This window comes from Megascapheus bottae, chromosome 5 (genome assembly GCF_031878675.1).
Source record: "Megascapheus bottae isolate mThoBot1 chromosome 5, mThoBot2.hap1, whole genome shotgun sequence".
NCBI lineage: Eukaryota > Metazoa > Chordata > Mammalia > Rodentia > Geomyidae > Megascapheus > Megascapheus bottae.
Genome location: NC_143513.1, coordinates 53172880 through 53190452, shown reverse-complemented (window position 1 = coordinate 53190452; position 17573 = coordinate 53172880). Strand labels below are relative to the sequence as shown.

Sequence of the window (17573 nt, the reverse complement as noted above, 5' to 3'; positions counted from 1 at the left end):
TGGGAGCCAAGAATATGACAAACAATAAAGGAATACTTTAATGGGAAATGGGGACCAAGACATGTGAAAGGGTATCAATGTATGTGAATTAATGCACCTTCTATCTGGCAAATATCATGTAACCCTTCTATTAATTACAATAAAAATATATGAAAAAAAGAAACACAGATAAAAGATAAAAGTAGCCAAATATAGGCATGTACACTTGGCATACCAGCCCCAGTTACTAAGGAGATAGAGACAGGAGGATCTAGAGATCAAGACTGGCATAGGTAAACTTAACATGACCTTATTTTAAAAACAGAATAAAAATAGAGCTAAGGCTGTATTTCAAGTGGTAGTGCCTCATGTATGTCTTCATGAGGATCTGGGTTCAATCTCCAGTACTGAAGCGGTGGGCAGGGGGTGAGGGGGGAGTAAAGAAAGGAAAGAAAAGGCAAAGTCACAAGAGATAGCCTAAAAAGTAGTAAAAGAAAAAAACAACCTGGGAATGACAGATGAAAAAGATGCTGCTGCCCCAGGTATGCTGCAACAGAGGGCAGGGACCCAAACCTTGTCGGACAAGATAGTAGAAAAATTGTTGCATTGGCAGAACTTTCCAGGTATCAGCCCTTTATGGTGCCAAGGAAAACTGTTCACAGGGATGTATGTATCTTACCAGAGAAGGCCTGCTTATAAAGCAATCCAAGGATGTGCCCCGGAGGTGACTAATGGCCACCAGAAATGGAGACTTCCATTGAGAGGGGATGGGAGTGGAGAGGCTGGTGTTGGAAAAGATTTGCATTCATGGAAACATCAGAAACAGGAAGCAACACTCTTTCCTTTTGTGCCCTCTACTGACCAAGCTCAGTATTGTGCCAGCCAGCAAAGGAAACAATGAAAGGACTCTGGTCTCAACTCACAGAGCAGGCTTTGCATGAATTTGGAGCAGAGAGGCTATAGCCTGCTAACAGACACATAAGAGGATCATCTCAAGCTTCTTTTCGTCCTCACCCGCTGATCCAGTTGGCACTACATCCTACAGTGCTTTGCCTGGAAATGTCTAGGCAGTCATACAGTGGTCCCATCATCTGTCTCTTTGCTTTACTTCTGCTCTCATCTCTTCACATTTCTAGATCTGTTTCCCACTATTTCCAGAGATGTGTTTTTCTTGATCTGAAATGAATCTAGAGATGGACTGGCCTAATAATTCTTCCTTGAATTATATACGATGTAAATGAAACCAAGATGTTTGCTGGCCCGAATTGATTCAATCAATGCATGTGGCAACACAATACTATATCTGGAAAGTAAAATTCTATTTTCGAATTTTCCTTCCTGTTTTTTTAAACTGTTGAATTACATTTTGGAAGGAATCATTATGTCATGAAAGACACTAGATAGGGCAAAGGATTAAAGATCAGAAGTTCTACTTTTTCAATTCTGTGTTTGAATACTGGCTTGACATGAGAAAGGAGTTGACCCTAATGGGAATTACTGGCTAGTAAACAATGTAAGAATTATTGTGTCCGATGCCCTGAATAGTTCTTATATCTTGGGAGAATAGTTCTTATATCTGGGGAGTGAAATGAGTGTATTTTCATTTTTTTGTTAAAACTGGAAGAAAATAAAATAACTTTCAGGTCAAACTATTCAATATATAATATTAAGTTATTTGTATACCTACAAGATAGTGAAGTATCATTTTAGTTTTTTTTAATAAATGAAGGCAAGCTATAAATGTAAAAGTTACTAGGACCCTTGAAAATCTTGCTGCAATCCTGTGTTGGGATTCAGAAAATGAGTATTTAGTTCAGTGTTTTATTTTCTAACCTGTTATGGTTTCACAAAGTTATTGTAAAACTTGACCAATTAAAATATTCTTGTATTATTTATAGACTGACTAGTGGTGTCTGAAAAACAATTGTTAAGGGTATCTTTCAATGGTGAGTAAAGTTTTAAGGAATTTCTTTTTAAATTTTATTTTATTATCAGGAAGATATATAGAGAGTGGTTATAGTCACATTCATAAGGTGGTGAGCATATTATTTCTTGAACACTGTTATTTTAAGGTAGTTCTACAGTCATCTTTCATATATATTCTCATCAGTGACTGCCAAGGAAACAGCTACTGTGATGGACATTTGGATGGGTACATACAACGTATAATGTTAGAAAAGTGATTCATAAAGTGTGATGACTAAAAAGCGGGATTTGTAGGCTTATTAGAAACTGACAACATTAATTTTGTATTATTATAACTAATTTTCTCTGGGCCAAGTCAGAATTTGTCACTAGGTCATGAGTATACATGTTTTCTGTAGTAAACCTGGTGTCTACTCCCTGTTATTACCAGTAGGAGGTGACAAGGACTGGTGAAATACTATAATAATTCTTAAGGGGAAAGATTTTTATTATGAATCTTCAATGGCTTTCAGTGCCTTGGTTACAGTGGAGCTGCCCGCTTATGACACAGAGGACGTAGTCATGTCAATATATGAGGGTAGAGTGGTCCTGTGGAGAAAAAAGAAAGGGTGTTATTTGTGGCACAAAGAGCCAAAAGAGTAGTTGAAGTAAGAAGGAGAGTGGATTAATTTATTTTATGAATATTTAGAAAGAAACTGGGATGAGATGAAGTGTAAAGGAAGGTAGACAGGGATCAACTTACACAATGCTTGAGTGGTTTAAATCTTGTTCTGACTAGTAATAAAATTTCTTAAAGTCAGGTGCTGTGGTTCAAGTCTGTAATTCCAGTAGTCGGGAATTTCACACAAAAGATTTCAAGCAAATCCAACTAAGGCCTGTCTCAAAAAAATAAGGAAAGAAAAAACTGTTCATATTCATGACAATGAATAAAATTCAAGAATACATGAAAGCAACATCCTGGAGGTGGTAGACTGACAACAAACAGTTAATCCAGCAAAGATTATCATTCAGATAGTGACAAGAGCAAAAACAGTGTTAGGAGAATGAAGCTGACAATGATAGGAGAAATGGCCTACTTTGTGTGACAAGGTTTTGGAAGGCCGTTCCAAGGAAATGACATTGGAGTGGAAATAAAAATAACAGAGAGAGGGAGCAGCCAATGTGAAAGAATTTAGACAGCAGTGAGTTTGTGTTGCAAGGAACCACTGTGCCCACTTTGTAGCCAAGGGAGGGTCTAGGAGATATGGTCACAGCAACTTCAGGCGCATAGTTACTCAGGCACACCTTGAGCATTCTACTTTAAACACAGGGAGGAACAAGAGAAGGTTTGAAGCCAGGAAATAGAATTTTTTTTTTTTTTAGAAAATATGACTTATTCACTCTTTCAAAAGATTTCTTTTGTAATGCAAAAGAGAACAGGTTCTTAAGAGAGGAGAGACTGTTATGGGGTCAAGAGGAGGGGATTCCACATCCCTCCAAGTGGGGATTCCACATCCCACCAGAGTCCACCACACAGAGACAGTCTCATATGAAAAGGTGAATTTATTGGGGAAGTAGATGGTGACCTGACCGGCCAGGGACACAGTGCAGACTCGGGAGCTGATGCTGTGACCCTGAGCAGCCCTCACGCTGGGTTTTTAAGGGCAAAACCCATGCGGTCGAACCTGGCCACACAGGTGGCCAATGGGATAGGCCTTCCAGATGGTGTCAATCCCTGCTCCCCTTAACACTCCCTGCTCCCCTTAACACTCCCTGCTTTTCTTTTAGCCTAATCAAATCCTTGACTAGTTTACCTTAGTACAAATGGGGTTATACCGGGTGTGTAGGATCATCAGTATTATAAATCTGATCCATTTTTTACTAAAGACATTATTTCATTAATTACACATGGGCCAATCAACAGTAACATTAAAATAATCACCACTGGGCCAGTAATGGCTGAGATTAGGGAAGTTGCCCAGGGGGACCAGTTGTACAGCCTCTCATACCATCCTTGGGACCCCTGTCTCTCCCTTTCTTGCTCATCTAGTCGCCTCTTTACAGCTGCCAGGCTATCTTTTATTACTCCAGTGTGGTTCACCTAAAAGCAACATTCTTCTCCCAGGGTGGAACTCAGTCCTCTAGGAACAATATATCTAGTCCTCTTCTGTTCTGGAGGACAACTTTAGTTAGGGACCTCAGTGAGTTCTCTGGGAGTCTGAAAGTCCAGGATCCTCACACGCTGTCTTCACCTAGGAGTGATGAACCCAGTAGCTCGTTCCTGCTACCTTCACCGTGGTTGGAGTGCTGGGAATCACAGCATAGGTTCACTTGAGTGCCAGGGTACTGGAAACCAGACGATGAACATGTCCCCAGATCAACTTGTAAGGCCTGTAAGGACTGGATTGAATCCTGGTTAACAATGCCAGCTGAGATAACACATAACCAGATTTAACGAGGCTAGGATTCTCTAGGCAGGTATAGAAGACTTGAACCTGTAGCCATTCCCCACAAGTGCAGTCTCCACTCTTGCACATCTGTTACTACTCTTTCCCATGTCTTTAATTTTATCCTGTCTCACTTTCCAAAAATGACTCTGGTCCTTTCATCTAAAGGGGGTTGATGGGTAGCGATTCAGCTTCTGTAACTTCAAGCTGACTCAGGGGCATTGTCTCTATCCTTAGCTAGGGACCCTAAAAAGCTTAGACTATTTTATCAAGCGGTTTCCAGGATTACATTTCAGGAGCAATATTTTACTCCAAACTGGAGATCATATAAAACATTTAACAACTGCACAAACCTTCTTTGGCTACAATAGTGTAGCTTACTTAGCACCCATTTGCAAAGGCATTTTCTTGATTGTCTGGGGAACTTAATCCCTGCAACCCCAACAATGCCTCAGTTACCTATGTAGGCCTATATACAGATCAATGGGGACACAGCCTTAGGTCCACAGACTTCTTTCCTGAAATTGTGGCTGGTGTTCAACCCAAATCTTGCTCAGCTAGAGCTTTGAGCAAATGCGGGGGGTGGGGGTCGGGATTGTAAACTACCCACTATTACAGATGCCTGACAAGTTCCTGCCCAGTTATGGAGTAAATAGACATGGGCAGTAGTAAGGCATGCTCACAAATTATTCTATGACCTCCTGGCTCTGATTAATTTTGAATAGCCAAGCACAAGTGACTCTATCCAAGCAGTAGCTTACTGCATCTGGATGCTTTATTGCTTCTGTCCCAGTAGTGTCTCTCCACACAGGGATAAACATTCCATTGGCATTTCACTTTGTTGGTTTCTGGACTTGAACTCAGGGCCTGGGCACTGTCCCTCAGCTCTCCAGCTCAAGGCTAGCACTCTGCTACTTTGAGCTCCAAAGCAACTCTGCTGCCAGATTAGACACCACAGTCTCACAGGGACTCTGCTTTGCCCGGGCTGGCCCAAAACTGCAGCTTTCAGATCAATGAGTCCTACAAAAGGCCACTTTACTCCAATTAGAAGCAACAAGATGGTCAATTCAGAAATAGTCTCTAAGCATGATCTTACCTGGAACTTGGTTATGGCCAAAGTTACATCTGAATAAGGATTGCTTCTCCATGGGCCTGTGGGAAATAGCTATAAAGTAACTTACAAGAGCAAGCTGAAATAGCAATTACACAATCATTTTGGTGGTCCTACATTTTCCTTTTTTCTCTTTCTTGAAACAAACGTTTGGACAACTTCACTTTCAAATTTTGTTCAGAAACCCATTTCGAATGTTCTTTAAAACTTTTACTGATATTTGCTCAGATACTTAACCCTTTAGTCTTTATTTGCATTTGAAAAACCTTTAAGGGCTCAAGGAACTCCCTTTGCCTCCAGGCCTCCTAGGGCTCAAGACAGTCCCTTTGCCTTCAGGCCTTCTTTTAGAAGAGGCTTTTTTTTTTTCTTTTTTCTTCGGCAATTTAGATCACTGCCTAGAACTCCAACAACAGTTTAAACTTAAATAAGTTTTTCCTTAATGCAAGAACTACAAACATCATCAGTGCACCAAAAGTCCAGACTTAGTTTCCTTCTTTTTCTAAAATATACCCAATTTCGAAGTAGTATGAAACCAAATCATAAGGAGATAAACTTTTAAACATTCTTTTAAAATACTAATCACATTACTCACATTTTACCATCAGATCTTCAGTGTCAGTCTGCAAGGAAAAAGGACGAAGATGATCCACTCAGTCCATCTGACCAGGTTTAGTGAACAGCCTTCATGTCAGCTTATTTTCTTTCAACATCATGGACCCTCCGTTAGGGCCTTTTCCACCATGGGAGCCCAGAGCTGCACCTTTGCCAGTTCACCTCTCACCCCCAGGACTATCCTAAGTTTTCCTATCCCTGGCATATGATTTCCTAAACAGTTTTAAAAGACAGGCAAAGTTTCTGACATTGATAAACAATTCACATTTAAATCTCTAATACATGTCTCCAAACTTTAACTTAAGGAAATAAATTCCAAATTCCCTAATGCCTCTGGGCTAAACAGGATACAATGTTTACAATGTAAACAGCTCTATGCATTACAATACCATATTTTTTATTTATTTTTATTTTTTATTTTTTGCCAGTCCTGGGCTTCGGCTCAGGGCCTGAGCACTGTCCTTGGACTTTCTCAAGGCTAGAGCTCTACCACTTGAGCCTCAGCACCACTTCTGGCTTTTTTCTATGTATGTGGTACCGAGGAATCGAACCTGGGTCTTCATGCATGCTAGGCAAGCACTTTAACCACTAGGCCAAACTCCCAGCCCCACAATACCATATTTTTAAAATGCAGATTTCAGGATCTTTAGAAAAATACTTTTTACCAGTTCCTCTTTAAAACTATGCAGTAATCCTTTGAGACATTAATAGAAGAGATATTAGTAATCTGAGCCAGAGTGATAGATTAAGTACCATGCCCAAGGAGTCACCTAGCAAAGATCTAAGAAGTAGGAGCAACAGACAACTTTTTTTAATGCCTTAAAAACAGTCTTTGGGGACAGTAACAAACTTTGCCTTTTTAATGCTTGTCACACTGTCCTCAGAGGAATTACTAGTTGTCCAACTTCATTTAAATTCTTAAATTTAGAAATTGGACCAGGAGCATGGCCTACTGATAGAGCTCTTGCTTAGCATGCATGAAGTCCTGGGTTCAATTCCTCAGTATTACATACATAGAAAAAGCCAAAAGTGGTGCTGTGGCTCAAGTGGTAGCCTTAAGAGTACCCAAGGACAGTGCCCAGGCCATGAGTTCAAGCCCCAGGACTGGCAAAAACAATTAATAGAAATTGCAACCAGTTTCTGGCTATAGAAGTGTTTAAAGGTCAACTTCAGATGTCAGCTCTCAAGGGTTCGTGTTCAGCAGTTAGAGATAGGATAGTTCTAGCCAAAACTGTTCTTCAGGAGGGAGAGGGGTTGATTCAAGATGCTAGTTGTGGTGAAGCAGCAATGGGGAGGTGGCATGGGAATGGGCTGAGGGAATGTTCCCATACTCTGCCAGAGGAAGGTGGTTTTGTAGAGCTAGGATTGATTCTTGATCTCACAGTCCAGTGAGGACTTCTTTTCAGATACCATCAAATTCTGAATGTCCTCCCAACCAAGAAGCATTCAGCACAGAACAAACTTGTTATCCTCCCCACCCCACCACAAGCAGGAATTTGAGGTCCCTGACTACCACTCTTCTTATCTTAGACAGGCATCACAACAGTAGCAACAGCAACAGCTTTCAAGAAGACCTTCCCTGCTTTTAGAATTTCACCCAGGTTCTGAGAGGTCTCAGAAAAAGAGAAGTGGGTAAAAGTTTAACACAAGCTCATTCCCAGGAGGTCATGACTGACTGGAATCAAAGTGACTACATCTGGAGCAAATTTCTGATTCCCAATTTCAGTTGATTAGTGCTGTGGCTTTTTAGTACACACACTGCCAAAAGGTTGAGATTTGCAGGTGCTAAGAAGGATCCAGCATTTGGAGGCAAATGTGATGTTCTCTCCTGCCCAATCCCTGAGCAACCATGTACAGATGATCAAAATGTTTAATGTTCAATGCTTTCAAGAGAGTAGTTAATACTGAGTATGGATTGCGTAGGTTGAAAAAATGCAAAAGTAGAACAACAGATCCATAAGAAAAAAAACAAAAACAATTCAAATCAGCAGCAGCTAAACGTCCTGAGACAAGAAGCCTGTGTTCCCTCCTCCAGTACAACAGAAACACCAAGGTGTTGTCCAGATGACTTATGATGAGAATCAGAATAAATGCAGAAGATGCTCATAAAAGTTTTGAAGGCCATGGCTGAAAAGTTGCACTATAACTGGCTATCAGATAGGTACCGAGGTATATCATGAGAACATTGTGACTGGAATACCTGTAAGGCACATGATGAATCAAGATAAACAAGCTTGTCTTCTCAGGTTAATGATGGCACTGTCCTCCAACAAGCCACATCTGCCATCGTGAAATAGAAGTGCCATGTATCTATTTTTATCATTATTCAAAACCCTATTCCAGAGAAGTTTCTTCCTTGAGTCTTGCTAATAATGTTATTTCTAGACCCTTCTGCCATTTAATATCCACATGTCTTGGAAGTCTTGTTATCCCACGGAGGTAAAGAGGGTTCTCCAGAATGTAGTTTACTTAGCCTGGCTTATCTTAGTACTTGGCCTTTATGGATGCAGGTCTTGGAATAAGAAAATAAACTTTAAAAACAAAAACAAAAATAAAACATCGGATAGCCTTGAGCTGAAGAGCTCAGGGACAGCACCCAGGCTGAGATCAAGCCCCATGACCAACAAACAAAAACAAAAACAAAAACCACCCGATTCTGATCTGATTGAAGTGAAAGAAGAAGTTGGATAGGCACCTATTTTTTATAAGAATCATACTTTAAGAGCATTTTAGTTGAATTATTCTTGGCATCTCATACATTTTATTGTTACTAGTTACTAATGGGCTCATTGTAACACACACAAACACACACAACACCACACACATACATTCATTGTATATCTGGTAGTTTATGTCATTTGTTTGCATCATTTTAGTATGTATAAAATAATTAAAATTTGAATCATTTTTACTTTTGTTAATTAACTAGTTCATAATAAATGTCATACATGCATAATTTCTCTGAGTTGTATATCTGATTATTGGAATAGACTAGGGAAAATCCCACAAAATACATCTTGTTTTAGAACAGTTTAGCTGTTTTAAATTTTTTAATTAAAAAAAAACAATAAAACTTTACCTCCTTTAGTGAGTGTTTTTCCCTACAAAGCTTCCGTTTTTCTCTCCTCCTCCTCCATACAAGTTAAAAAGCCTCTCTGTCTTTGCTTCATGTTCTCTACTTTGCCTATTTAATGCTTGTCACACTGTCCTTAAATTACCAATTGATCAACTTCATTTAAATTCTTAGATAGCATTTGCTTTGGAATTGTATATAACTACAATTAGAACAAATTGAATATTTGCTAAGGCTCTCAAAGTAGGCTGACATTAAAATATTTACTCAACTGTATGCATGTGTATAGCTCTCTTCTTTCATCACTACTGTTAAAAGCAAATATACTTTTAATAAACAATTCTTTCAATCTCTTGGCTACATTTTTCATGCAGACTGTTCCCAGTTCTCCACATTTGAGTGAAGCCAGTTTCACTGTCCTCAGTGATGGATAATTAGAAAAAATTCGCTTCAACTTGCTTTTGCTCTGTATTTATATTTGAATAATCAGCTTAAAATCCTTTCTGAAGATAGGTGTGGGATAGCCATTTATATTTGAGAAAAACAACAAGAAAAATGAAAATGAAATTGTTCTTCAATGTGCAATGAATCTCCCATTTTCCAGTCCAGTAATAGAATGTTTTTACTTTCTGTACTGATGCTGCTTACCTGGACTATCATGAGTAGAATACTTTCCTTCTCAGATTCCACTTCACCGCTGGCTATGAGCTTTCTCTTTTGATCTTTCTTTATGTACTTCTTAAACCATGGAACTTCTGAGACCTGGCCTTTTATTCCTACCTCTTTTATTTCTCTCATGGTAATTGTTTCTACTCTCCAAATACAGTTGGTGACTATCAAACCTATCACTTTTTGAATAGTTATTTTGTGTCAGTTATTATACTTATGTCTTTATATGATTTATTTTATTGAGTTCTTACAACAATCATGAAAGGCATCCTCTTCTTTTATAGGGCTCAAAAAGTTGCTTATTTTGCTCAAATCATAGCGTGGTAGGGCTGGAATTTGATCTTGGATTTGTCAGCAAACTTGTTCTTAAACATGCCTTATTTGGCCAAACATGCCACCAATCCAGATTTTTATCTCAAACCTAAGATGGGGGCTTTACATCTTCAGGGACACTTTAGAGATATCAGTAAAATTTCTGTAGACTTGCCTTTACTTTTCCTGATTTTTAGAAAATAAAAATCTTGGTAGATGATACAGATCAGGTCATAAGAACTTTATGTTCAACTTTCTGCTGTAATGCCACTGAGGAACTTTTAATACAAATAAGCAGAAACCCGTATTTCCCTAAATATCCCCTTCTTTTAATGCGTCACCATCTACACAAACGTAGACATTGAGAATTATCCTTGCATTCTCTTTTCTCGTATCCTTCCTCTCCCTCTCTCTCTCTCTCTCTCTCTCTCTCTCTCTCTCTCTCTCTCTCTCTCTCTCTCTCTCTCTCTCTCTCTCTCTTTCTCTCTCTCTCTCTCTCTCTCTGTCTCTCCTCTCTCTCTCTCTCTCCTCTCCCTCTCTCTCCTCTCCCTCTCTCTCTCTCTCTCTGTCTCTTGACTCCAAGTCCTAAAGAATTTACCCTAGATGCTCTGTATATTCCATTGTGACTGTTATCATTAGCTATCTCCTAATAGGAATCTGTGCTGCTAGTTTTTTGTATACTAACTCTTTATTCTATAGCATATCCATCTCAATTTTTCTAAGAAGTGTGTTTGAGGGACCATGTTAGTTGTTCTTTTATTACTTTGCACAATGCAAATGAAGTAGGCCAAGATCGAATATCTGCTTAAAGCAAAAAGAGTACAAAGAAAATCACATGCACAAACAGGGATGGCATGTGGGAATGCTTGTACCTTGAGGGGTTTTTTTTGTTGTTTGTTTTTTTTGCTATGTAGCCTTTTAAACTGTAGTTAGGATGTGAGTAGATAAAAGCAAATATAAGATTTCCATTAGGAAATTGCAAGATAAGACTGAAACAGAGACCCAGAGGGCTAAACAAGAGAATGTTTTCTCAATTCTGAATTTCAGTACTAGAAAATGGGACTCTATATGTAATGTACAGAAATTAAGAGGAAAAACGGGTAGGTCATTTAGGCTGTGTTAACTTACACAGAGTTTACATAAATATTTGGGATGTATATGAATTTAGTGATATAATCTATTTTGCAGCTACCGGGACTTGGATACTGGAAAGTTTAGGAATTATATAGGAGGGAGGTGGCAAACCTAAATGGCACTGACATATGTATTATATTTGTAAAGATGATTTTGAAAATTTATATAATAGTGAATGAAATAAGAGCTTAAAGTGAAATAAAGCTTAAGTACAGTCATGAGTATTTATACCATGGTACATTTTTATAGATGACTACTAATACAACTATACTCCTGTAAGTTTCTTTTTTTTATTGGGTAAGTTTCTTTTTCTAGTGCCTGTTCTGGCTTTTTAATTCAGGACCTGGGAACTGTTCCTCAACTTTTTTTTTTTTTTTTTTTTTTTTTTGCCAGTCCTGGGGTTGAGCTCAGGGCCTGAGCACTGTCCTTGGACTTTCTGAAGGCTAGAACTCTACCACTTGATCCTCAGCACCACTCCCAGCTTTTTCCTATGTATGTGGTACCAAGGAATCAAACCCGGGTCTTTGTGCATGCTAGGCAAGCACTCTACCACTAGGCCAAACTCCCAGCCCCTGTTCCTCAACTTTTTTACTCAAGGCTAGCACTCTGCAACTTGAGCTACAGCTTTACTTCTGTGTTCTTTCTTCCCCAATCTGGTTTTGAACTACGCTGCTCAGTTCTCAGTCTCCTGAGTAGCTAGAATTACAGGTATGAGCCACCATCACTGGGCAAGTTTCATTTTTTGATGTAACAAAAGGTTTCTACAGTCTTGGAAGTGTTCCCAAGTACTGATATAGTCAATGTATATTTCAAACCTTAACAGTTCTCAACAAAAGATTTCAATGTTGTGATGAATGATGGACAAATCATCATTGCTAGGAAATCCATTATGAGAATCTACATTTATGAGTCATCAACATGTAATGTTTTAAAGCCATGATAGTGGATTTGATTCGTGAATCATTAGTGTAGAATAAAAAATAAATAAGAGAGGTTCAAGGACTGAGTTGCTAATTCCTATCCACTATCTATAAACACTTTAATGGGACAGTGTATAGCCTAGAGTGGAGTTCTGCTTGGATGCAGCCTTTGCTTACTAAAGTTCAGTGGGTTCAGGCAACCTGGGTTAGGTAAGCTTACAATGCTGTTATATAGTCATCTTCACTTTAAAAAAATCCAGTTCACCTATTACTTCTACTCCCATATTTCTATAGCTTAATACAAAACCCATGAGCAGCTCTTGGTAGGTTCTCATTAAGATCATTTGTTTTTTGGGGGGCATTACTTCTTCTAGTATACAATTTCTAACTTGTATTCTTCAGGTAACATAGGTTTAGCATAAGCTAAAGTTTCAAATGGCTTTCAAATATCAGACATTTATAACCAGAAAGATTTCTTTGTTTACTTAAGTTACAAGTTAATCTTAGGTATTCTGTAACTCTTCTCCATATAATTTTCATTCAGAAACCAGGAGTTGGTGTAGTTATTCCTAACAGAAACATTGGCAGAAGAGAAAGAGGAGCTAGTGAACTACAGAGTGCTACTGTAAATGACATGTCCCCACTGCACACATGCCATTGGCTGTAGTAAGTGACATGGCCAAAGTGATTTGTAAAGGCAGGAAATTGTATAGCTTCCTACAAAGAGGGGCACTGAATATTTCTGGGCAATAATAAAAGCTACAGAATGTGCCAACCTCTGGAGCACATTTTCCTCTGAGCCCACTTATCTTTCACACATGCTTTTTCCAACACAGGGTTTGGCTTCATTCCAACATCTCAATATATCAACTCTAGCTCTTAACCTGTCCCTTATGGATGGGAAGAGAAGTTTCCTCTGATTACCTGATTCTATGGTTATGCTTAGTCTTACTCTGCTGGAGCACAATGTTGCCTGAACATATTTTCTTTATTCCCTGCATCCAACTTTCTTTGACATTTGTCAAGCAAACATTGACATTGATATGCATCTTATCTTGTTTTTAACAGAAAATGAGTCTATGAGTACAAATTTTAAAAATTATTAACCTCCTCTCTCTGCAATACCTTTTTTTCTATAGCCCTTATTTCATCAGCATTGATAGACAACACATTATGTATCTCTTGTTCTCTTTGCTTCTTTTTCTTCTTCCTCTAAGGTTTACCTACAACACTACTATTTCCCTTTCTGTCCTATAAAAACAGTACTTCTTTTCTCTCTAATTGCATAGGCTCTGCTCATGGCTTCCATCTCACCTTTCCTGGATTTATTCTTCTTGTTCTCTTAAAAGGGAATCTACCGCTTCCTCTTCATTTTCCACTTGTTCTACATACTGGCTCCAGCTGTCCTCAGGGATACACTGAGGCCTTTCATGTCTCATGGTAGTTTCTTAGAAGGGCTCTACCTGATCTTCCTGTTGAGCAACTATTTGGATGGACCTGGGCATGTTGAGTCACCATGATGGCTGGAACTTGGCTTAGCTACCTAGTAGATGTTTGGTGCTGGTATGTTATTTTATCTTTGTGACCAGCTGCTACTTAACTGTAAGAAACATAATTATCTCCCATGGTCAATATAGCACAGAAGTATGCAACATGAATTACTGTCAGGAGGTCTTAAATAAATGGTATTATCAGCAGTAGTATTTTTATTAGTCTTTGCTCACTCTGAACCATATAGTTGTTTCTGTTTAGAGCATTCTATCCTTGACTCCTTAAAGCAATAATTACTCTGATTCTAAGTAGTGCTACTGACTCACAAGTTTTAATCTTTCCATTTTAGTTTTACCAGTATTTTCCACCTGCCCCTAACTGAGCCATGCCCAGGCTAAGTCATTGGTCTTCTTTTATTTGGGATTAAAAAATGTTTTGTTCCCAGTAGCATGAAATCTAGATCACCATACAAATATGTATACAATCTATAATGATATTATATTTCTATTTTATCAGTGCTGAATAATAGATTGCAGAGAGATGAAACAATAGTACTAACATAGACCCATCATTCTGAAGCCAGAGTTTCTTTCATTTCCTTATTATTTTAACCTGCTGATTTGAACAAAGAGAATTTTTTTGAAATTGGAAGAGAAGTTGGAGATGGAGGTGTGATCAGAAGTCCTATTTCAAGTTGTATTTCATGATCCCTTGGAAAAGATCATAAATACTTGAACAAGCATCAGAGAAACAAAACCAAAGGCATGCACATAACAGAGGTAGACTGGGCAAATGTTCAAATGTCAGCTCCAGCTCCTTTTCATCTCTTTCTGGCTCTATCCTGTTCTTTTTTTTTGTTTTCATTTTGAGAGCTCACCTTTAGTGTGTCAGGTAGTATATCACTTTCTCCGAGTAAACAAAGAAAATCTGGGGTGTCAGATTCAGAGCTTACTCTTTGGTTAGAGGGATTTGAACCGATAATGTACTATTGACCTATAATCTATGTAGATGCCAATAGTAAGTCATGCTTTGAACATTTTCTGTTTGGGCAGGGGGCTGTAGAGTGGACTGCACAGGTTTGCAAATTAGTCAGAAATCAAATTCAGTGTTGTTTAATGTGTGGGTTATGGATTCCTGCTTTATTCAACAACATATATTAAGTTTATAAAGGTAGGTTGTGATGAATAAAATGTGACTGCTTTAAGGTGTTCATTTCAGTGAACCTTTTTATTAGTGTACTTTTTTCTTTTACTAAACAGATACCAAGAATTAGCTCTCAGCAGTAATTGTTTACTCAATTACTAAGTTTTTAAAAGAACAATCAGTATTGGTTTAATTGGCATTCGAAAGAACTTAAAGGAATTTAATTAATATTCTTGTGGGTAAACAATGTAATTTGACATTGCTGATTCCTGACAGAAGACTTACTGACTCTCATTGCTCTCAAGTTTAAAAGATGCATTGGTTAGCATTAAGGAGAAACTTGAGAATATAGTTATCATTTTCCCTCTTGTCAAATACTGAGTGTCTACTATGTGCTTTGTGAGCACAGCTTTTATATTGTTGAAAATCTTTTTAATTGTTGAAAATCTTTTTAATCTTTTTATGGTTGAAAATGCATTATAGGAGTATATTAAACCTGTATATTCTCCAAGCATTGGCCATAGTACGATACTAGTAGGTCGTGCACATATAGTTGCACTATTTATCTGTTTGAGTGATGTGATTAGTAAAATACAAGCTTATTTAAGAGTCTTCCTATTAAAGAGTCTTTCCTATTAAAGTGATAATCACAATATACTATCCTGTAAGGGTAGGGTGAGAAAATCTGTTTTGAGATCCTCAAGGGAATTGCACTTAAAATGTTCAAGAACCATTCATCTACTTTAGCTTGATTTACATTTTATATTTGGGCCAGATGCTGGTGGCTCATGCCTGTAATCCTAGCTACACAAGAAGCTGAGATCTAAGGATTATGGTTTAAAGCCAACCAGGGCAGTAAAGTGTGTTTACACTCTTATTCCAGTTAACCACCAGAAAACCAAAAGTGGAATTATGGCTCAAAATGGTAGAGTGCAAGCTTGAGCAAAAGAGCTCAAGGACAGTGCCCAGACCCTGGGATCAAGCTCTACCACCAACTAAAAATAAGAATAAATTATATTAGGCTTTATGCTAGGCACCAGCAGCTTATGCCTGTATGGAACACGCTTGTAATCCTAGTTACACAGTATGCTGAGATACTCTATTTCTAATTATGTAAAAAGAAGCCTGGATGGAAATGTGGAAGTAGAGCAATTGCCTAGAACATGAAAGCTTAATGATGCTACACACACTCACCCCCCCCCCACAAACACAGAGGGGGGAGACAGAGAGAGATTAGGCTTTATACACCAATTTCTTAGGACAAACCTATCCTTATACTTAAGTCAGTACAGGCACTAACAAGGCAGTTAAATAGAATAGTCCTCTTAAACTTTCAGTATAGTTGTAAAAAGGAGAACACATACTGCAATATGGGAATGTAAATAAAATCTGGAAAATAAAATATATCTAATTTTAGATGGAACAATTCAGGTAAGTAAAAACAGCAGAGGAAATACCAACTACTACAACTTTTATTAGTGTCTCTATGACAACTGAGCTGGCCATTGTTCTCCACAGGTACAATGCAATGAAACAGGCCTGTGGATCCAGACAAGTTTGTTTTCACTCCAGAATTTACAAGTGTCAGGTATGACAACTTGGACCATCTACTTTTAACTGGCCCTATTGCAATTAGATGGCATAATTAACTTTCAAAAAATAGATTGATATTCTAAGGAAGAAAATGAATCAACTTCCCTCTCTGTGGCTCTGAATCACTTTAGGACTCATTATTTCAGGACTGGAAATATTCCTTTTGTGTCTGACTTCCTTTTTTTAAAGCTAGAAATCTAAGATCAGGGTGTGCTTCGTGTCAGATTGCTGTCTAGCAAGACCCTGGGCTTGAATTCTTGCACTAAAAGAAATCTAAAGATAGAAAAATACAGAAACCTAAAAATGAAACTAGAGGACTTATCAACCAGTATACCCTCAGTAAAAAATCGGATGTTTTCCTTTGAGTGAAATATGTCAAAAACCAAACCAAACCAAAAACAACAAAGTAAATGTAATGAGGAATTCAATTGAATGTTTAGAATCTACCTAGTGATGCTCACTCATTGAGTGTGGGCCTCAAAACGATGTGACTTCAATACACCCAAGGTTACAAGCCGGTTAGAACTGTCTGTCATACAACCACCTAGCAAGTTTATTAACTGTTTATCTCCGCATGAATACAAGTTTAATTCTACCTGGAGATGGGGAACTTAATGAAATCCACCTTATATTTACTAAAAGGTGGCCACCCTTCCAAGTAGTCCAATCTATGTTATAACGTGTGTATATGTACACTTATGAATCAGACTCTCTTAGAGGGGGGAGGCTAAGGACCATGGGGCATGGAGGAGATGTGGTGCAGAGGGGATCCTAGGGAAGAATAAGAATAAGAATAAGAATAAGAATAAGAATAAGAAGAAGAAGAAGAAGAAGAAGAAGAAGAAGAAGAAGAAGTTCATTTCGATCAGCATCATTTTTCTAAGGTCCTATGCTTGGTCCTCTCCTAAGAGCCTTTGTCCTCCCTGGGTGAACGCTTCGAGCGCTGTCTAATTAATCGTGTCTTTTACTACTATCCCTTGGGTTTGCTTGTGGATCCCAGGTTACTCTTTAAACCGGCTGGCTCCCGGCTGCCGGGGAACAGGAAGCCCTAGAGCTCCCGGAGGCCGTTCTCTCCCTCCATCCCCGCCCTCGGGCGCGGCGTCGGCCGCTCCCCGCCCCTGCACGCCGCCCGGCCGGGCCGGGCCACGCCCCAGCGCGCCTCTGGTTGGTCCCCGGGACATGAT

At 38.7% G+C, this 17573-nt stretch overlaps 1 pseudogene; it reads left to right on the top strand.

The window, feature by feature from the left end:
* The first annotated feature begins 490 nt into the window (after nucleotides 1–490).
* Nucleotides 491–8200, top strand: LOC150063407 (nuclear receptor corepressor 1-like; annotated as a pseudogene).
* Nucleotides 8201–17573: the final 9373 nt, after the last annotated feature.